This window comes from Melospiza melodia, chromosome 3 (genome assembly GCF_035770615.1).
Source record: "Melospiza melodia melodia isolate bMelMel2 chromosome 3, bMelMel2.pri, whole genome shotgun sequence".
Classification (NCBI taxonomy): domain Eukaryota; kingdom Metazoa; phylum Chordata; class Aves; order Passeriformes; family Passerellidae; genus Melospiza; species Melospiza melodia.
The window spans coordinates 56,457,466-56,479,392 of record NC_086196.1 but is presented as its reverse complement, the minus strand read 5'-3'; the positions used below and the strand labels follow the sequence as shown (position 1 = coordinate 56,479,392).

At 36.9% G+C, this 21,927-nt stretch overlaps 1 long non-coding RNA gene across 1 annotated transcript; it reads right to left on the bottom strand.

Moving 5' to 3' along the window:
- Positions 1-1,392: 1,392 nt before the first annotated feature.
- On the bottom strand, positions 1,393-14,255 carry LOC134416764 (uncharacterized). Its single transcript, XR_010027374.1, has 3 exons — positions 14,063-14,255; positions 2,762-2,805; positions 1,393-1,583 (listed from the first exon to the last, which is right to left on the bottom strand). It is a non-coding gene; the product is annotated as an uncharacterized LOC134416764 (long non-coding RNA).
- Positions 14,256-21,927: the final 7,672 nt, after the last annotated feature.

Genomic DNA, 21,927 nt, shown 5'->3' with positions numbered 1-21,927 from the left:
GGATAAGCAGAGTGTTCAAACATACTTGTTTCAAAGAACTCTGCTTAATCTTCTGAATAAATGGTTTCAGAGAATAACAGCAGTAACAATCTATTCATTTTAGTATTAAAATAGCAATAATGTATTTTAAACTAACTATTTTTTTCTGTCCCAGGAAATGGCCTGCCTACCTCCTTTTTAAAATACTATTTTTATTCTCCTGGTGGCCTGGATTCAGGATGGAGTTAATATTTTTCTCCATGACGCAGTAGGCAGAACATGCTGAAACTTTATGAACCCAGAAGCATATTCTCTGTGATAAACAAAAACAAACTAAAAAAAACTTATTTCAAGAACTCTGCATCTCATATGGCTTTTACCATCTGGCATGCAGTCCTGGCACACTGTAAATCCTTGCAAGTGGTATCTCCTTTACAGACCCTAATACATAAAACCCATATGCCAGTGGCTTGTAGAGGCCACCCCCTCAAGTTGCAGTCATCATATTGTAGCTGTGTGAGATCTTCTATGAAGCCAAAGCTTTTATGGTATTTCAGAAGGTAAAAAAAATCCATCACCTCCAAACTGTAACAGTGTGGACACTGACAGTGAGGCAACTTTCAGTCATGATGCCTTTGTTTGGAAATGTCACCAATCACAACACAGAGAGCTGTGAGTTAAGCAAAGGCAAAGCCGGAGAGGGGGATTGGATGTTGAGTGCTCTAAAGATAATTCCAGGGTTATCTCTGGAAAAAATTAAAACAACTCGCATTGAGACATTTAGTAATACAAGATACCGAGGTTACATTTGATGAATACCAACCCTAATATACTCCGTGTAAATCTGAGCTCCATGACTTTTGGCAAGGATATTTGCCAGCAGCTCAAAAGTCCTGGCACAGAATATCCACATGCCCATAAATTTCTGCAGGCACAAATACATCTGTTAAATCATTCCTTCGTGCTTCCCTTCAATATATAAAGTCCTAAGTGTTGAGCGCTTCATCACCAAGCTGTCATAGGCCATCCCTGACATCCCCAGCACAAAGGGACTGGAAGCCTGAGGGGGCTCAGGGTGCTTTCCCTGGAGCAGTATGTCTTCATCTGCAGCAAATGAAAGGATACTGAAAAGCAGAAGGTCCTTAAAAAGTCAGATTACTCTGAATGAGGGCTGTCCTCATGGATTACTACTAGATTTTGATGCCAGAAGGCATAATCAGGTCTAACTCTATGAATAATACACATGTGGTAATGGATCCAGCTCATCTCCTCACTATACTCAGGATCTTTTTGATCTGCTAAAATGAGGCTAATAAAAATAAGGAATGTCTACATCTTACTGAGACCTTGTTTGCTTTCGGTGAAGAGCTGTCATCATCTCTTACCTGAACTAGGCAAGCACTAGAACTGTAGTAGGCAAAACACAAATTATTTAATCATTTACTTGATACATAGAGACATTTTTCTCAAATGTTGAGGTCACACAGCAGCTCTTACTGATGGCATCACTGATGAAGGAACATCCTGTTAGATTGCTACTCCTGCTTCTGGATTATCCTAGCAGGTGGGTGTTGAACAACGGGGCTTCTGTGCCAAACATCAGCCTGTATGCACACAGAGGGATACACATCTTAAGGAACATGTTTAGGGTGAGTTATAATAAGAAAACAAGAATCCAGTCTGGAAAAACAGTGTTTCTTTATTCATACATACACTTAAAATCTGTAATTAGTTACATTTTTGTTCTTGGATAATTAGAAAACTTGATCTCTCCTTTGTATAAATATAAAACGTTATTAGAATTCCTACAATAATAATACCAGCAGCAACTTCCATAGCCATTCATGGCCCTTTTCTTTGACTAAAATAAAAGCTGTACCAAGAGAAGTGAAAGAAAGTCACCTCTTTGTGTTCCATCCAGTGACTTTTATCCCAAGTCCATTCCTCATCATTTGCAATTTTTGAGTACAGAAACTCTACCAATGTTTTTGTGTTATTGTAATATTTTAATTGAAAGAGAGAAGAAATTTTTGAACAGATAAAGCAGTTTTTTATTTGATAAAACATTAACATTTTTCTGGTCGCAAATGTAATACTAGGACAGTAAAAGAAGACAGAGTTTGGTTATGGTATCTTATTTTTATATGCTCAAATTAATAAGTGTTAATCTATTATAATAACTGATTTTTTTTTTTTTGCCATAGCAGCCACCTCTGTCATAGCTGAGATTTCTCTGTAGTAAGTACTGTACCATAGGAAAAAGCAGGAAAAAATAACCCATTCCCCAAAGCCTTTAAATTTAAGGGTACATACAGCAAGTCTCTTGTAGTGCAGGGGTTAAAGCAGGGAAGTTCAAGAAACAGTAAAGCCAGTTCAATCAATATGGTGGATTGACAGCCTTTGACAGAATCTGGCTGCTTTCAAGAGGTTTGCAGAAAATGTCGCCCAGGGGACTCTAAAGGAAATGTTTACAGGCAGATGACATGCTAACTTTGCACAGGTTACAGGGACAACCCATGGCCTTCTCACTATGTGAAAAGCAAACTCGAAAAGGCGTATCCAAGTGTTAACAGGTGGATGATAGATGCTAGAATCTTAATGTGACCGGAAGCGGAGGCAAGATTTTAAACCTGATCTAAAGAGATGAGTGGGAGAAATGATACGGGAGGAAGCCTGAGTGGGAAGAGCAGGACACTGCTCTGTCTGGTTGGAGAACAGGGAGGTCACATGTTGATGCACAGGAGCAGATGAGTCTGTCAAAGACAAGAAAGAGAAAACCAACCTTTGCAGCAGAATTGCCAAATGAATTGCCTTCCTTTTGTCAACCTTAGAGGGGAAAAAAGAAGTAAATATTAGTAAATGTTAAAAACAAGAATAGTTTTGAGATGTCGCAGGTGTCTCACAGGGTAAAAATGAGTGGCATATTCGGAGATGCTATAATGGAAACATTTGACCGTTTAAGCACAGCTCTACAGCACATTTTTAGAGAGGCCTGAGTGATATCAGAGGCATGTGTGATGTTGAAGTGGGGCTACTTATTGTCTAAGAAAAGCATTCTGGATAAGGATGGAGAATTACCTCTGAGCCTGAATATGGGAAGGTGGTAAGAGCTTTTGTTGAGAGCATCTTTTGCTATTAAGCATTGAACTATGAGTTCTGATATTAATAGGAATATTATATGTATCAGTATAAGTCTTGACAGTAATATCTATCACTGATATAAAGAGCATCACCATGGTAAAGTGAGTGATTGGAAACAGGAACTGTAGCTGAGGAAGTGAGAGAAGGTAAATATGATTCTGGAACCTGTGTTCAACAGATGTAGCAGAAACTACAGTCCAAAATGTTCTCTATGTCCCCCTGTCATTAAACAAGCAAGAAAAGTGAATAAAAGCCTCAGTCAGAGTTGGCTGAGAAATTTCGTATCAATATTTTTTATTGAAGTGAGGAAACCAAAGCCAGTTCATATCATATTTTTTAGACATCTTGTTGAAGATCAGTTTCATGATAAATTTAGGCTGACCTAAAACCAGCCTGATACCAAGATGAATGGTCTAGGTTTCACCACATTTCTGCTGCTTCTTTTCTATTACCAAGGTAAATCAATTTAAAGTTAACCCTGGAAAAATATCATGAGTTTTAAGCAACATTAGTGTATTGACCTGATCTCTCTGAGACTGAAGAAGTCACTGTAGCTGCTGCAAGGGAGTGGGGAGAAATGATCAGTTCTGGGTGGGATGGAGAGGGAAAAGACAGGACTGCTCTTTTCCAGGGCAAAGTATTAGATCAACTTCAAAACAGCAATGTCAAAGTCAAAGCTGGTGTCAAATTTAGATGCTCTGAATGATGATTAGGACTACCCAGGCTTTGTACATTTCTCTTCTCTCTTTAACAGCTTTACAGTAAAGGAGAATAGATATGCTATATAAAAGACCAAAGAAAAAGACATGTTCCATAAATAACGTTTTTTTCATGGAAGCTTTATTTTCCATCAATTTTCTTCCACATTTTTCATTCATTTCAGTCCTTACATTCCACAGAAGTGCATACTTATATTACAATAATTACAAAAGTTTGATTGTTGGGGATTCAAAGGCTGTAGCAAATTTTCACTTTTGACTACTTTGTCTATCCTTACTGTATTTGCAGATTTAGCAAAATACAGTATCTTAGTCTGAACAATTTAATTTGCTTTCTGGTTTTTTTAAGTATCATAAAATATTTAGGATGTTGTTCATATCTTCTGTATTCTGCCTTTTGTTTCATCATTGGTGTTTTTACCCATAAATAGCTTTGAGCTTGTGCCTAGTACAGTGATCAGGCAAAAAACGAGAGAGAAAAACAAACGAACAATAACAACAAAAATGTATCAGGATATTGTTGCAAAAACTCAACAATTATTCAATCACCCATGTTAAAAATAAATAAATTAATAAATACAGCCACAGCACATATTTTCTGGGAATATTTAGCAATTAAATTTGGGACATTTGTGTTTGCTGAACTTAAAACCTGCAGGCTTGAGCTCATAGTAGACTTTAGACCATTCATTATTTTAGTAATACCTGCTTGCATGCTCATCCTATCAAGTAACATGAATAATGTGTGACTTACTCTGATTACTCAATTAAGCATACTGGTTCATATTTTAAATGTCTAATAATTATACTTGAGTGAATTATAATTGAATTTTAAAATGCTTTGAATGCATTCTCATTGTGAATAACTTGGGGAGGGCACTCTTATTTGTTTTGGATAAATCTAAAGAAAAAAAATACATTGCCTTTTGAATTCAATGTTTATGTCTATCAAAATGACACAGAGCTGACTTCAGTTATATCCATAGATGCCAGTGAGGAACAGCATTTTCCTTTTAAACATGTTTTATCAGCTTTGATTTGCTGTCTAGTCTTAATTCTTTCCCTCTTATTTTTCCTTCTCTTTTACTGCTATATATCTATTTTTAAATATTGGTATCTGAGTTATGCTGCCCAGAGTTTGCACTATGATTTTATATTAACATAAAATATTTTTTTTTATCTTTCATATCAAGATGTCTTAACCCTATGGAGGTTTTGTGAGAACCATGACATCATAAAAATTTATCTAAATTTAATAATAGGAAACCAAGTGGGAAAAAACTTAAGAAAAGTAAACAAAGGTTTCTATTGTAGTAATTGCCATGAAAAGTTTGCAACATATCTATTCTTAATGAAACAATATGCTGCACAATGTTCTAATGACACAGGCGTACACAATATCTTTCCTATTTTAAGAATCCATGCAACATCTAAAAAAAAGGTGCTCAGAAATCAAATAAATAGATTATGTAACTCAAAAGTATGCAATTAGAAGATAAAAAGTGCTGAAACAATTCAAACATAAAACAAAGTTTATTCAAACAATTCATGTATTCAGATGGTACAAGCAACTTTGTTATGAATTCTGAGCAGAATGAGAACTAATAAAGAGCAAAACCCAAAAAGCAGGATTGTTTTTGTCATGTGCTGAAGCCAGGCACAGATGCATCTGTGGCTTTGTGTTGGCTGTTGTGTTTAGTGGTTCTGGTGGTACAAGAGACACTGTTAGACATCAGCTTGTAACTTCTGCCCTGTTCTATTTGGGAACTCAGCATATTTCAGAATATCCTGTATCCCATTGTCAGAGGCCCATATTAATTCTTACAGGCCTCCAGTTCAGGAAAGTAAACTTTAAGCATGTGCCTAATAACTTTCCTGAATCAAAACCTAGAAAATCAACTTTTTTAGTGCCATTTTAAAATTTATTTTGTTTGCAGAGCATTTTTTTATCATATTAGTAGAATCAATCCACCTTGATGCCCTTATCCTTTTTAATAATTAACATTCTCATTTGACATTTTCACAATCCTATATTTAACATGAAGATTCCTATTGGAGGTGTAAAATAGCCCTTCTGAAAGACATGGGAAGGGAAACATCCCAACACTATGTTTGCTGAAGCTATGCTGATTCTGCTTTGACATTCACCAAAGACAATGAGATACAGTTACCTACTGATTTCTTATCACTGTTGTTATTCCTGAGGTTGAAGCACTTTTTCCTCCTATAAATCTTCATGTGCATATTTACATGAAATCAATAGCTTAAAAAACCCCAAAATCCAAACCTAAGTCTTTTTATTTTTAAAGGACATTTATTTTTATGTACTGCTCATGATGCAATTCTTTGGGCTTTTGTGTGCAGGGCCAGCAGCTGGACTTCAATGACCCTTGTGTGTCCCATCCAGCTCAGAATATTCTGTGATTCTGTACTACTTGACCCACTCTATTAGACTAAGATGTTCTATCCATCAATAAAATTTGTTTTATTGCCTAGAAATTATGATAAATGCTAGGATATAGAAAAGCTATCCCATGATATGGGATGTTGTTTAATCAGTCTCTGTATTACTTGAAAAGAATAGAAGTTCACCTAAAGTATTCTGATAAAATCATCCCACTGGTCTCTGAGATTCTGATCACTTTATTATTCTCAATCCTTCAAAATGTAAGAAAAATTACATCCTTTGAACAATACATAAGGAGTGTGCTTTTCTTTTTACAGAAATTCTTGCCTGTCAAACTTTGTAAAAAGCAACAAATCATCATGCACCATCCAGGCATCTGTTGCTAAATTTGGCTCTTTTCTATTTACTCAAATGTGAGGAATATTTCTAGAGGCCTACATTTTATAGAATTGACATGCCAAAAGTTCACTGACCACACTGTCTTCATAAAAGCTTTGTTTGCTAGTTAGTTGTTTCTGAGTGCACTTATTCAAAAGGATTTTGAAGCTGCTGATGTGTTGTATTTGGTTCTTTTGAAATGCTGAAAACAGTGTCTTATTATGTTTAGATTTTAGCTTACCTTTGTAACCAGTTCTAATTGTTTAATTTACTGGCGCTCTTTTAAGGTGGACAGCAGAAAAAAACCTTCTCTTTTCAAATTACTTGAATTACTTGAAATTACTCCTTCAATCAAATGTCATTACATCGAATTAGTAAATAAATAACTTTTTTATTGAAACTAAAATTACAGCGGTCAGGTAAATGTACCCAGGTGAAACTTTAGAGTTCAGGGCTTGGCCAACATTTCCCTGCCCAGCCTAGACAGGACTCTCCATCTTCTTGCACCTAAGTTTACCCACTGTGAAATGGAAAAAAAAGTAGCTCATCTCTTAGTCCCCATCTTTGTGCATTACTGCGATTTTATGCAATGAGAATCATGAACTTTCATTAATTGTACAATAAGAACCATAATTTGTGAACAAATTTAACACATTTGTGGTTTTAAGAATGAGAGTAGTCCCACTGAGATGCTCTCTGCGTGGCCTGTCTTTACAGGGTCCTGAGGATTAGTGACAAATGATGAAGACTGCTGTGGTATATTTGCAGTTAGATGCCATTACTGTGGTATATTTGCAGTTAGATGCCATTAAATTGCCTTCTTGATCCCATTTTTAAGAAAGACTTAGAGACAGCTCCTGACTTAGCCTGTATGATAATGACCAAGATAGAGTGAAAAGAAACTGCTTTTCCCTTTGTATCATGACATTCTGAATCCAGGCTGAAGGTTGGATCTAGCCTCCCGTTTTTTGACACTGAAAATTATACATGTTTATCTCTTAAGTATCAGGTGTACTTTTCTTCAGCTGTCAGTTAGATTTAATTCTGTTGTTAAAGGATTTGGCAGTTTGGGACTGTTAAAAACAGTTTGCAAAGGATATTGTTGCCCTTGGCTGAGTTTTGCATTTTAGCTGTATCCCTATTTAAAACCTCTGTATTTTCCATGTCGCATGAATTGTCAAGTGTCGTCTTTCAGAAGAATGGACAGCAGCCTTCGCTACAAGCATACAGAGTATACCTATGTTCCCAGGGTGCTGTTTATGTATTTTATAGATTGGCTTAGTATTTACTTAACTGCACATAAAAAAAGATAATATCTTTATGCTTCAACAGTGAAAAATAATCTATAAAAGCATCACAAAAATGGAAGTCAAAATGACAGAATATTCTTTGTATATGCACATCAGCAACAAAATGTAGAAATCATCTAAATTAAATCTTCACAGATCTAAAACTTCCAAGTAAACACCAACTTGGGATATTCAGCATTTCTCATTGTAAAGTAACATGCCTTCTAGGAGAACAAATAAATTTAAGCAATTTTAGTTTGGACAGAAAATTAACTCTAATTTGCAGATATCTTCTCAGAGAAACCTCTAACAGTAATGTCTATTCTTAGCAACAGAGGAAATTCTGAGTACCTCTGTGACTTATGTTATCTGATACCTAATGTTTCTGAGCAGTTTTGCGGGGGGGTGGGGGGCAGCAGGGTGAAGTCCTGCATGAAGACACCACAGGCATGTAAGTATTTGCTCCACCTGTGATAGAGTAAGTTCCTTTTAGAAGAGATGTGTCTAAAGTAAAAAGTGTGTATTTCTTTAATTGAGATAAACTAGCCCGAACAATTGATTTGAAATCATGAATTTCTGCTTGGAAAATGTGCACTATCTGCATTTGTATCTTGTTTAAATAAGAACTGACATTCTTACATTGATTGTGAAGCCCTTAAAATGAAAAACAGTCATACCTTATTCTGATAAAATACACGTGTTTACATGAGTATATTATATATATGTAAAAAAAAAATGTATATATATATATATACACGTGTGTATATATGTACATATATATACACACATATTTCCAAGAAAGGAGTAATTAAAAATTGGCTCAAAATATTTCTCCAATCTCTTACTTTCTAATATGTTATACCCTTAGGAAAGGGAAGCTTTGCAATGTTTTAATATTTAAACTGATATCTGTCAGCATTGAGTGTGAAGTTAACACCAGTTATGAACACAACCTCTCTGCTGGGCAGCCATTAGAAAGTTGTTCTTTCCGATTCCTGTGTAAATATCTAGGTTAGATTCCTAATAAAAATTCTGTGAACTTTAGCTGAAACAAAAATAACAGAACTATTTGAGGTTTGTTACAGTCACTTCTATATCCAGCTGACCTTGTCCCAATTTTAGCTTTGTTTCCCTTTTCTGTGTGGCTTCTGGGAAACCGCCTTAAAAATAAAATCTACTCAGAGGATGAAATACTGAACTTCTTACTCTGATAAAACTTCTATCTAGCTCTGCCATGCAAACAGTTGCCTTTGCACTCCTCATTTTTTTTCAGTATCAGTTCTAAAGTTCCACTGCAAAAGCAATGATAACCTAAAACAAATTAGGATATATTGAACACAGTCAATTTGTGCCAAATGAAGATTCATAATCTGGGAAAAAAATTACCACCAGTTCAAGCATACAGGAAACTTAATAGTAAATAATGGCTGTACATTGAACATTAAGAATTTATTTTCTTTTTTATTTTCAGGTGTAGAAAAAGTAGTAAAATAACTTTACCTGAGAAGCTGATATTAAGTTCAGCAAAGTATTTTCCTTTTAGACCATATGTTAAGGACTAGACTATGCTTTTAAATAGTGAATACAGAGCACTTTTCCCAGGTTTTCACCCTGAGATCCAAGGGGAAGAAAGAGATAGAATGTGTTGCTTCCCTCCTCCAAAGGAGAAGCCAAGATTGTCCAGTTTTTAGCTTTGCACTGGGCTGTAAAGCAAGATCAACACAGGACTGCCTTTTTGCCCCTTCATGTCCCATAGTGGGAGCATGAGCTACTTTGGTTACCTACGTGGCAACACTGAGAAAAATATTGGGGGGTTATATTCCTCTTTTCCTTTGTTTCTTGCTCTTCCTCTTTTTCTGCTATTATTATCTTGACCTCTTCTATAAAGTACTTTAAAATATTTCATGAAAATTCTACAATCCTTATATTTATTTTTAATTTAAACAATAGGAGACAAATGCAGGGTCACTGGTAATTGTTAGGGCAATTTTCCTTTAAATAGTAAAGACTGTCAGTCTTTTCAATGATGATCAAGTATGTACCAGCAAAGTTTAAATTCCTGTCCCTGTTTGTCAAATATGCAAAAAATTTATATTCTGTTCTGCTAAGCTAAAATAATCTTAAAACTTAACCTCAAAGGTCTCATAAATCAGAGTTTTCCCAGGGATGTAATATACACTTATTGTGAAATACAGTAATAAAAAAATCAGGAAGCCTAATTTGTACCCACCATTGCACTTGTGGGCGTTTTGTAAGCAGAAGACAAGACTTCTAACTAAGAATTTATACATAAACTCTTCTGACCTCGTAAGCTGTCACAATAGACAACACAAACACTCATGTGTGCACAGGCCTGGCCCCTGTAAATGTTGCAGTGCTCCATTAAAATGCTTGCTTGCTAAGCCTCAAATGCTGCTGCTCAGAATACTGTCAGATCTTTCACAGCCACACAAGGCCACAGCACATGAAGCCCTCCCCAGTGCAGACCTGAGCTGCTCTGTCCTCCACAGTGGCAGAGGTAGGCTGTACAGGCTCACTGGCTGCCCTTGCCCTTTCCCAAGTCAGCTTCATTATATGGTACAAAAGAAGGGAAAAAAATTGCTGAGGATTGCATAAGACATCTTTGAAAGGTATACTGTGCAAATCCTTTCTCTGTATCCTGTTGTATTTACGAGAATCACACAAGGAAGTGTAGCTTTTGCATCCTCCCCACTTTACCCAGAGCAGTAAATTCCAAAGTCTAGTAGAAATAGCCAAAGGATTAAGACAAAAAGGACCTGTGGGCCACTATGTCATCTGCATCTGATGTTTTTCTCTTCTAGTAATACAGCTGTTGATGTTGTGTGGGACTAACAACAAAAACTGGACCAGACGTTTTATCTACTGGAGTAAATGCTAATACTCACCCATAAGGGGAGCAGGCACCCAAGAACTTGTGAAACAGGTGCTACAAAACACATAGCTATATTTGGAAGAGATTTTTGGATACCACCTACATGGAAAAGCATGGGGTATTGATTCCAAACTTTTTTAACATTCATCTTGTGGAAAACCCCCACAAAAAATATTTTCAGAGGAAGTCTGCAACAGGATGGATACACAGTCACAAAAATAAGGCAACAATTTCATAAGATGATACACCACTAAATGAACAATAAACCACCTTTGCAGGATCTAACATTCTCCATGTTACATTTTATTACCCAAAAAACATTTGCAAGAAAAATACTGACACACTTAGAGTTTTGAAAAATGACTCTCTTGAGCATCCAGTAGGATACAAATTATTTCCCTAGAGCACTATGAGTTCTCACATCTTTTAAAGAACAACAATGGATTAACCTTTTAATGCATGCCACAGGTAAATTATGGTCTGTTAACTGAATAGTTTTTAAAGTATGCACTTGATTTCAAATAAAAATTGTCTTAAAATTTCCTACACTAAAGTAGGAAAATTATAAAATGTAATGAATTAAAGAACTTTGATTTGACCTACTTGAACATATGCACTGTAACAGTCTTGTTCTGCAGTACACAAAAGTTCCTGGCAAAGTAAAGCTTTTGCAGATCTCACTTTGGTAAAACTAAGTAAAAGAGAAAATGTTTTTCTTCTCTCTGTCTCTTTTGCTTCATTCACCATCTATTGCAAACTCTAAATGGCAGAGAGGAATATGGTGTAAATTAGGCATATAAATTAGCCAAATGAAGGTTACACAACATGTTATGTGCACAAAATTAATGACACCCACTTGAAGTGTTTAGTCAGGAAGAGCAAATGAGAAGTTTTGAGACCTTTATCAGTATATCTTTAAAAAACTCTACTGAGGATATAGAAATTATATCCTCAAAGGTTTATAATTTAGACAATTCTGTCTGGATGTTCCTTAGATTGGCATGTTCACTTGTCTTATTTCAAGACTGTTTTTCTGTCTCTAAAAGTAATCTTGACGGCAATGGTAGAGTTCTAGTAAATAGTGATTTGTGAGAAGAGGAGATGACTGAACATTTGCAGAGACACTTCTTTACCTTTCATTCATTATTTTTCTTTTGAATTTAACTTAAAATAAAAAATCTGCTTGGAACAAATAATAAATGTGAATCCTCTGTTCCACCCACCTGGACAGCCCATTTCTATGCCCTGTCACTCCGTCTGTGAAGAACTTCTCCCTAATACTCAACCTAAACCTCCTCTGGCACAGGTTAAGACCTCTTGTGTCCTCATGTCCTGTCGCTGGTTGCCTGGGAGAAGAGACCAACCCCCACCTGGCTACACCCTCCTTTCAGGGAGTTGTACAGAATGATGAGATCTCCGCTCAGCCCACTGATTGAGCACCCCCAGCTCCTTCGGCTGCTCCTTATAGAATTTGTGTTCCAGACCATTGCCCAGCTCCGTTGCCCTTCTCTGGACATACTTCTGCATGTCAATATCCTTCCTAAATTGAGGGGTCAGAACTGGACACAGGACTCCAGTTATGGCCCAATCAGTGCTGAGTGCTTCACTGCTTCCCTGCTCCTGCTGGCCGTGCTATTGCTGGTACTGGCCAGGATGCCATTGGCCTTCCTGGCCACCTGAGCACACTGCTGGCTCGTGTTCAGCCAGCTGTCAATCAGTACCCTCAGGTCCCTCTCTGCCTGGCTGCTGTCCACTCTGTCCCCAACCAATTGCGTTACAGAGGTTTGTTGGGGAAAAACTGCAGGACCTGGCACTTGGTATTGTTAAACCTCATATTGTTGGATTCAACCCATTTATCCAGTCTGTCCAGGTCCTTCTACAGAGCCCTCCTACCCTCCAGCAGATCAACACTTGCACCCAACTTGGTGTCATCTGCAAACTTGCTAATGGTGAGCTCAATCCCCTCATCTGGATCATCATTAATGATATTAAACAGCACTGGGCCCAGTCCTTGGGGTACACGACTAGTGACCAGACACCAGCTGCATGCAGCACCAGTCCCCAGCACTCTCTGAGCCCAGCCATCAGCCAGGTCTTAACCCAGCAAAGAGTGCACCTGTCCAAGCCATGGGCTGCCAGTTGTCCTGGTAGACAACATCCACAGCCTTTCCTGCATCTACCAGGTGGGTCACCTGATCATAAAAGGAGATCAGGATGGTCAAGCATGGCCTGCCCCTCCTAAACTCGTGCTGGTCTGACCTCCAGCCACCCTGTAAGTGCCGTGTAATGGCACTCAAGATGATCTGTTCCATAACCTTGCCAGGCACCAAGTCAGGCTGACAGGCCTGTAGTTTCCCAGATCCTCCTTTCAGCCCTTCTTATGGATGTGCATCACACTGGGCAGCTTCCAGTCATCTGGGGCCTCTACAGTGATTCAGGACTGATGATAAATGATGGAGAGTGGCTTGGTGAGCTGATCTGCCAGTTCCCTCATCACCCTGGGATGGATCCCATCTGATCCCATAAACTTGTGAGCATCCAAGTGGCTCAAAAGATCATTAGCTGCATCCTCCTGGATTACAGGGGTCTATTCTGTTCCCAAAATTGTGCTGATGGGCACCAGCCCTTTTGACATTTATTGATAACATGGGTTTTCCTGTTCCTTTGATCATCCATCCTTGCTACTTAAGGAAGTGAGCAGAATGCCACCTGCGCTCCTGTCCCATCAACAAATCAACCCAAGCCTTGAAGCCAGTTTCAATTATCCTGGTACTTTTCTTATCAACCTTATCACTGCCAATGTGGACAACCAGCAGAGGGTAATAATCAGAGGGCTGAATTAGTTGAGGGAGCCTCCTGGTAATATCCCATATCTGGGCCCCAGGGAGGCAGCATAAAAGTATCTACTCTATAATGAGGAAATGTGTTGGAATTAAGGATTTTACATTTATGGAATGTTATAATATATTCTCAATTACTGATTATTAATCAGTTCATTTAAAGATCAACTTCCTCCAAGAATAACTAAAGCAAGGTCAATTCCAGTGGTCAGTACACATCCTATTACTTCTGCAGCAGTCTTTTTGAAAATGGAGACCAGAAGGATGGAAAGAATGAGGAAGAATGAAGAAAAGACTATAAGGTCTGACACTACGAATTCTTCATTTCCCTCTTCTAGCTGGTTTAAGGACTCTTTGCTCATTCTTAAGAGTGCATTCCCCAGAAATTAAGTAAAATCATTCCCTATTTTGCTTACCAAAGGGCAGAGGGAACCAAGCCAAGGTCTGTTCCCATCCTGTTCTGGCTTATAAAGAAAGTCTTCATTCTTGGTGGAGTCAACTGCTCCCAAAGGCATGTAGCAGTACCATAAATATTTCAAATACCAACTGTATGCTGGGAAGCTCCGGGAGGCATTGGGGTCTCAGTGGAACAAGATGCCTCCTCTGGGAAGTCATGAGGTTGTGTAATGCTGAGCTGTGCTTACGGGGATAACCAGGCTTCCTGTGTTGCTTATTAAAACTTAGATTACTTCTTGTTCCTTTTAAGTCTACATTTGTGGTTTCTTATTAACCTTTCCTTTAGCATATTATCAAAGTCTGACAATACAAAGTCCAGTGTGTGCATTCCTTTACTTTTAGTCCTGTTTCCCCAGGAATATGGCTTGCAGCTATAGCATTTGTAAGCTTTCATGTTGCCTATCTGCCAGCCCCTGGAAAATCTGTTAGCTACTTCTGCCCAAATTCAACAGGGAGCTGAAAGACTCTTCTGTATACATTTCCTACAAGTCTCATGAAAATAACTGGCCGCAAAGGTCGAGGGGATACAGACATTGCTGTCCTGGCAGCAAAGGCTGCAGTGTGAGTGCAATCATGGTTAGGCATAGGAGAATCCGCATGGAAATTCACCCTCAGAAAAACAATCATATAAAAATAAAGCTTCATTAATTCCACTGTTTATGGAACTACTTGATTTAGGTAATGTAACTACATTGGAAAATCAGATGACAGGAATATCTTTGTTGATTTATGGATCATTAACAATTTTGTATACTAATGTATTTGCCTGATCCCACTCCCATCAACATCAAAGGGATCTTTCCACCAAGTTGAGGTAATTGGACTAGGCCCATGCATAAACATTTATAATACTAACATTAAAACATAATTATTTTGTAAAAGGCTCAAAAGCAGAAACAAAAGAAACATTTTAATCCAGTTTTAAATGCTGTGGTAGATTTCATTTATACAAAACAGCATAAAAGAAAACCACAAATTCATATTCTTAAAGTCATAAATGAGTGTACCATAAGTGCAAGTAATGTTCACTTCCTTCACTATTCCTCCAATTTTATTATATTTTGGAAATGAAACTTTCCATTATTCAGTAACACTCAACTTACAGAGGAGGTTTTCATTGAAGTGCAAGATGGCAAAAGTTATTCTGCTGGATGGAAAATTAATGTATATGAGGTATGGGATTCCATGACTCCTTTTTAAAAACATCTATATAAATTAACATGAGAATATTCAGAAGGCTTGGCTTTCACAGATTCATGGAAGTCCTACAGAGGCTTTGGTAAATGCCTCCATTGAGGAAATATTTCATATCCTCCAGTAGCCTGCTATTCCACCCAAGAGAGTATTCCTATTCTTTTGAACCTAAGTTAAAGCTCAGCTAAGAAGCCATTAACTGTCCACATTAATCCTGTATTGGAAAATCCTTCAAGGGGGATGGAAATTTCATGGCAAGGTCTTAGCAGATTTTCTGCTGTATTGTTCTTGTAGGGAGAAAGAGGGGTTGTGTTCTCACAGAATGATCAGTGGGCCCAGTCCAAGGGCCCCTCACAGGATTCATCAGGGTCTAGGAGCAGCAATCACACATAAAACTCCCATGTTTTCTGACGGCAGTTTTGATCTACTTCTCCCAAAAATTGCATTATCAAGTTCTCCCTCTCTTGTTGCTAAATGGCATATATAAAATTATATATATTTTAAAAAATTTAAAGAAAGAAAATTAGGTGGTTTTGCTCAAAGTGTGACCATTTGAAGTGTCTATTCTTAGAGAAAGTCCTCAACTGGTTGCTGATTCTATTTGAGACCAAATTAGTTGGGAGAAAAGGCTTCAGGTGGGAAGGTGTGAAAAAGTTATGGCAGCAGTATTTAATTTAAAATATGTATAAGCAGACTCCTAGTTTGCTCTTCTTTAATTCTGGGTAAAGTTCTTTCTGTAAGATCACTATGTCCTTCAAAGAGCTAAAGAGGACAGCATGACATTCAGAGCTTAGGAAACTGCATTACAGCTTGGTTTACCCAATATATGTGAGGAAAAGAGAAGACTGCTGTAAAGGAGGCCTGACTGGCACAAGAGAATAGAGTACTGAAACTGGATCAAATTATTACTAAAACAGCAAGAAATCAGACTTCATTGAATAAATTACCATGTCTATGAGTAGCTTGAAACAATTATATCAAGCAAGATTATCTGAATGATCATTTTTTTCTTAAGAAGGCAGAAATAGAAATGAAGTGTTATGAATTCCTGATTTATTCTGGGTGACAATAATTCTGTAAGTATTCCAATGGAAATGGTTTTCCCTGGATAGTAGGAGTGTAATGCAGTACAGTTTTTTATTTGTAGAGTTCCCTCTTCTGTTTTAACGTTTCTGTAATATTTTGTTTAAGTCTTGTTTACTATCATTCAGAGTGTATTTAGACTTCCTGTAGTGGCTTTGCTGCAAAGGAACTGACATTATATGTTAATAACATTTTGGGAGGATGTCACTAAAGCATACAGAAAATGGTCACTAGTTTGGTTTGAATTTGCCAAGCAATATTAGCAGAATAATTTTTAAAATATCAAAAAGTAGTAATTGACATATCTACATAATGGATTGTTTCAACATAATATTGTTTATGTATGTGACAGAAAAGTCAAAGAAAAGAAGGGCTTCGTCATCCAGATGAGAAAGCAAGATGCATGCTGCTCTCCAGCTTCCTGAGAAATTTTGAACTAGTGTTACTCAAGGGTGGCACTACCCTCTCACTGTTTCCTAGTACACTGTGACTGAGGCTTTCTCCAACTGATAGTGTACATCATGAGAGGCCTATTAGAAAAAGACATATAGAGAAAATATAGTGGTTGGTGGCTGGAAAAGACATGAAACATCTGGGCTCAGTGCTGTGCTTTCATACAAAGTGGAAGCATCCCAACCTAAAGAGAATGAGGATCTGCCCAGAGCCATGCTCTTCAAGAAGGAGTATAATACAGATTTTAGTCCTCTCAGGTAGAGAAAAGATCTCCTTAACATTTCCCCCCTTCCTGGGCTGATATGAGGAAAAGCCCTGACACTAATACCATTAGTATTTATAATAAATACTAATTTCTAATAAATTAGAAATCTAAGTGTCCATCTCCCTGACTTTTATCAGTGTGTACCTAAAAACCAAGATACTTTAGTGTCCTAAATGGTAAACTAATGACTAAAAGCTAACAAAATATTTCAGCATTGGACAATCAAAAATCGGATTTCCCCAATGTGGATTAATTGGGTTCCATTCAATTTTACAGATTTTCATGTTGACAACGAGAAATAAAAATGCTCAAATGGCTTTATTGTGTGTGTAATTGCTTTGACAGCTGAATAAAAAATTGCCACAAACCAAAGCCCAAAAATAAACAGAAAAAAAAACCACCAAAAAACCACTTCAGAGTCTTTACCCCCAAGCAAGGTTCTTTGTGTAATGCAGCAGAAATGAGTGTCACCCTTCAAAGACAAACTCTTTCAGATTGTGTTGAATAATTCATTTTCTGTTTTCTGACTGAATTTCATAATGGTTGGCTTGTCAAGGATCTATGTGATCATGTAGAGCAACTTGGATACATGTAAAGATGTTCAGCTTTCTCATCTGCCTTGCTGGGATATAAAAATTGTCACATTATCCTTACATTTCCAGCTAATTTTTGCTGATAGAGGTTAATGGTGACTGAGACATAGTATTATCATTGTTGCCATACCTTCTGTACTGGAAAAGATGTTATTACTACATTTTGCTGTTGTTTGCTTTTGTATAAAAAGAAGAGACTTGAGCTAAAAAACGTCATCTGTTGAGCACATATGCTTCTATTTCCAAGAATCTGGATAATTTAATTATATTATCTGTTACAAAATGTTCTTCATACAAAAAGTGGTATTTGAACAAATTATTTTAATTAATACTGAATTTTAATGCATGTCATAAAATGCCATTTTTTCCCAGACAGAATATGCTCTTGTTGACTGATGTGATATGGATAAATTATTGTAGAATTTAGCTATTAACCACCACTTCTGCCAAATGTCAACATTCGCTCTCTACCTATTTTTTGTGGTATGTAGTTTGTGCCAGAGGATGCTGGATATAGGAACTTATCTTCAGCCTCTCTTGTGAGCTACTGTTCTTCTCTCATTTACTACTACATCCTTTGCCCAATGCCTCAATTTATTTACTAAGGTTACACTTTTAGGCACTACTTTAAATAATTCCAAAAATCTTTGGGGTAAATTATACATAACATAACAGAGTTAATTCAAATAATAAATTAGCTCTGTTAAATACACAAAATACAGAAATCTTTTTATGAGTTTTTATCAATTCCATTTCAATTTCACAGGACTGTGTGAATAGAGATAGCTGCAATTCTGTGAAATCTGTAGAAAATGTGTGCTTTTAAACTTGCCTATCACAAATCTCTTCATAACAGTTCACATTTATGACAAAAAAATAAGAGAAAGAAAAAGAGGAGAGGAGAGGAGAGGAGAGGAGAGGAGAGGAGAGGAGAGGAGAGGAGAGGAGAGGAGAGGAGAGGAGAGGAGAGGAGAGGAGAGGAGAGGAGAGGAGAGGAGAGGAGAGGAGAGGAGAGGAGAGGAGAGGAGAGGAGAGGAGAGGAGAGGAGAGGAGAGGAGAGGAGAGAAATTGAAGCCAGGATGCTGAAGAAGACCAAGGCTGAATATTCAGAGGTGAGAAGTGTCTTGCAGATACAAAGGCAGCTTACAGATAGTTCCCCTAAATGTCCAAATTTCATTGCTTTACCCATGCATATGTACCTGTACCTCAGAGAAATTTTGTTTGCATTTAGTAAGGCTTTCCTTAGGCCTTAGGAATTCCTTAGCGGAATTCCAGCTAAAGATAGATTTAGGTGTTGTCTCCAAAGGTCCCAGTACCTGACAGATGAGATTAGGGACCAGTGGTGCCCCAAAGTGTGAAGGTAGCTGTACTACCCAAACAGGAAAAAATTGCCAGGTACCAGCTTCCCTGTCACATCTTGCTCAAATGATGCAAATGTCCAGCCCCCCTCTTCCACCACCGCCACTCCCTTCCTTCACCAGCCCTGGCTCTAATTGCATTTAAAGCAACACAGAGGTTAAACTAACATGCAATTCTGACAGAAAATCACCATTCTAGAAGTTCAGCATTAGTTAGTGGCCTATAGAAATTACCTTTTTCTTATATTAGCTTGAGATTATATTTATTTGTAATTGCTGATATTAAAGTTTTTGTATTTGGAATATTTTAATGGTACAGTTTTAACCCTTATATATCCTAAAGGAAGACCTACAAATATATGAAGACATAGAAACAGCCCTTTGACTAACATTAACATTGGCCACTTCAATGTTATTTTTAAAGATACTGATGATTTTATTGCTGTTCTAACAATAGTAATAAAGAGAAAGGAAGTGTTCTGCACACATTGTAGCTGTGAAATAAGCAGAAAAATACACCTAAATGGAGTCCTAGGACTACCAATGAACCATTTCTCTGCCCCTCTTCACCAAACATATTGACAGTTTCTGATTTCCTTTAGGTATTATCCAGCAGTAAAGGTCATCAATAACCTGTCCCACCTGACAGAAACTGCCAGCACATGGTAGAACTTGAGCTTTCATCTCACTCATCTGAAATACATGTCACAATAGGTGACAGGCATTGTCTGCAGTGTCCCCAAATTGTTGAAAAGGCTCATTTCATAGCCCTAGTGCAGCTTGGTATTGATTCCAATGAATGAAAGCTGTGAAGAATGAAACAGGAAAGTAACTGAGAAAACAGGCAGAAATAAAATAGTATTTTGGAATGAATGGGAAGCTTTGCAAAAGACAGAGCACCTGATTGCTCTGATTTGAACTCCAAACAGTAATTTCAGATAATGTGGTTGCAATGTAATCTAATATTTCCACATTGAATAGTGAACAGTATTCCTCAATTAATATTTTCCCCAGCAGAAGGTTTAAATAGAAAGACACACTTTGGCATTTAAAGCAATATAATCTAAAGGACAACTGTCAAGTTTAACCTTTTACATGTCACGACTATGAAATGGTTGAGACTATTGATAGACAAATGTATAACAGGGAAAAACAACTTTAAAAAATTAACCTGTAATACCTTATAGTATAAGAAACATTATAAATAACTAATGGCTTGTTCACATCTGAGAATTTCAAATGTTCTGATAATGTTCTATGTGTTGACATTTCCTGGATAAGTAGTCTTGTTTCCTATTTATTCTACATATGCTATCAATATTGTCATGGTTACAGTCCAGCTAAATTATTAATACATATGTACAAAAATTCTGAGAGTAGTTAGATTTAGAATGAAAGTAAACATTCCAGATTTGTACATTCCTTCTCTGCCTACCAAAAACAAAAAAAGAAAGGAGAAATCAGAATCGTAGTTTAATAAAGTTACATGTATTTCACATAAGTAATTATTCGGCAGAACTTCATGAAGTTAATTAGAGCATTTTTACCAGCTTCCCTAGGTGTTCTGTTCTTTAGTTACATGCATACAGTTCTTGTTAGAACGTTAGTCTCAATGGGTTTCAGGAGTGAGATAAATTAAGATTTTTCTACTAAAAATGTGTTCATCAGTTATAGTTAAACCAAACTCTTTTTGTCTCTCTCAGGCTTTAAATCTCACTTACTAAAAATTGCATTTTAGTAGCAAAAAGACAAAGAATTGAATATAGAATAAGATGTCTGTCTGAATTATTCAGGGTGATCTGGAAAAGTTAATTGATACACAGAGAATAATGAATGTCCAAGGAGTATTCCTTGTGATAATTTTCACTTTTCTTTGCCTATTTTGTAAATTTTTTTTTAAATCCTTTTCTTACAACAAATGTAAAATATCAAAGGTATTATGGAATAATTAGTAATATAAATACCCAGGTGGACTTGAAATACTTCATACTGCATAATTACAGCTTTTTAAGCTTCAACTCAAGAATTTAAAATACTTTATCTTTTCATATTTTTAAAGTTGTGTCTCAGAATTGTTATATTGAGAATGAATACCCACAGAAGTTTAAGAATTAGAATAGTTTGTTTGTATTAATTCCAAAAGGTTCTCTATAAAGCATGATCTAAACCTAATTGCATCACTTAAGCTGAATCAAGGACCACGCTTTCTTGTATAAATGAAAACAAACAAACAATCAAAAAAACCAAGACAAAAACTAAGCAAAGAAACAAAATCCCCACCAAAGTCTCTCTGTAATTTGAGAGATAAGAAAAAGTTATTAATAAATAATGTGTTGGCACCTTGATCTTCTGAAAGTAATATTGGATGACCAAGGAAAGAAAGGTGATTCAAGATGCTTTTGCCCTGCCTTGATGCTGGATATATACACAGAATAGTGTAGAGAGGACATGGACATTTTACATCCCACTGCCAGCTGCTCTGAGTCTATTTCATGTAAGGGAACTGCAGATTGTTGTCCTCTTCCTGATTGCCTGCTCAAGTTCTTGAGACAGTATCCATGGTTTTATCCTCATAAAATCTACTACAAAGACTAATATGTCAATAGGACTGGAACACCACTCTAGTCTCAGTCTGAGCACAAGATCCAGCTGAAGGCTGAGAAAATATTTCCAAAATGCACATCAGTACAGTAACAGTGCTACACTTCCCCAAGGTGGACTGTAGCTGAGACAGAGGGTGACAAAGCTGTATACAGCCTGTACAATAGTCACAAGTGTGATCTGCTTGCTGCTTGCAAATCTAGTAATGAAAAACCACCCATAGAACCAAATCAGCAGGGCAGTAAAGAATACCTTTTTACTCCTACTCTGCATGGCTG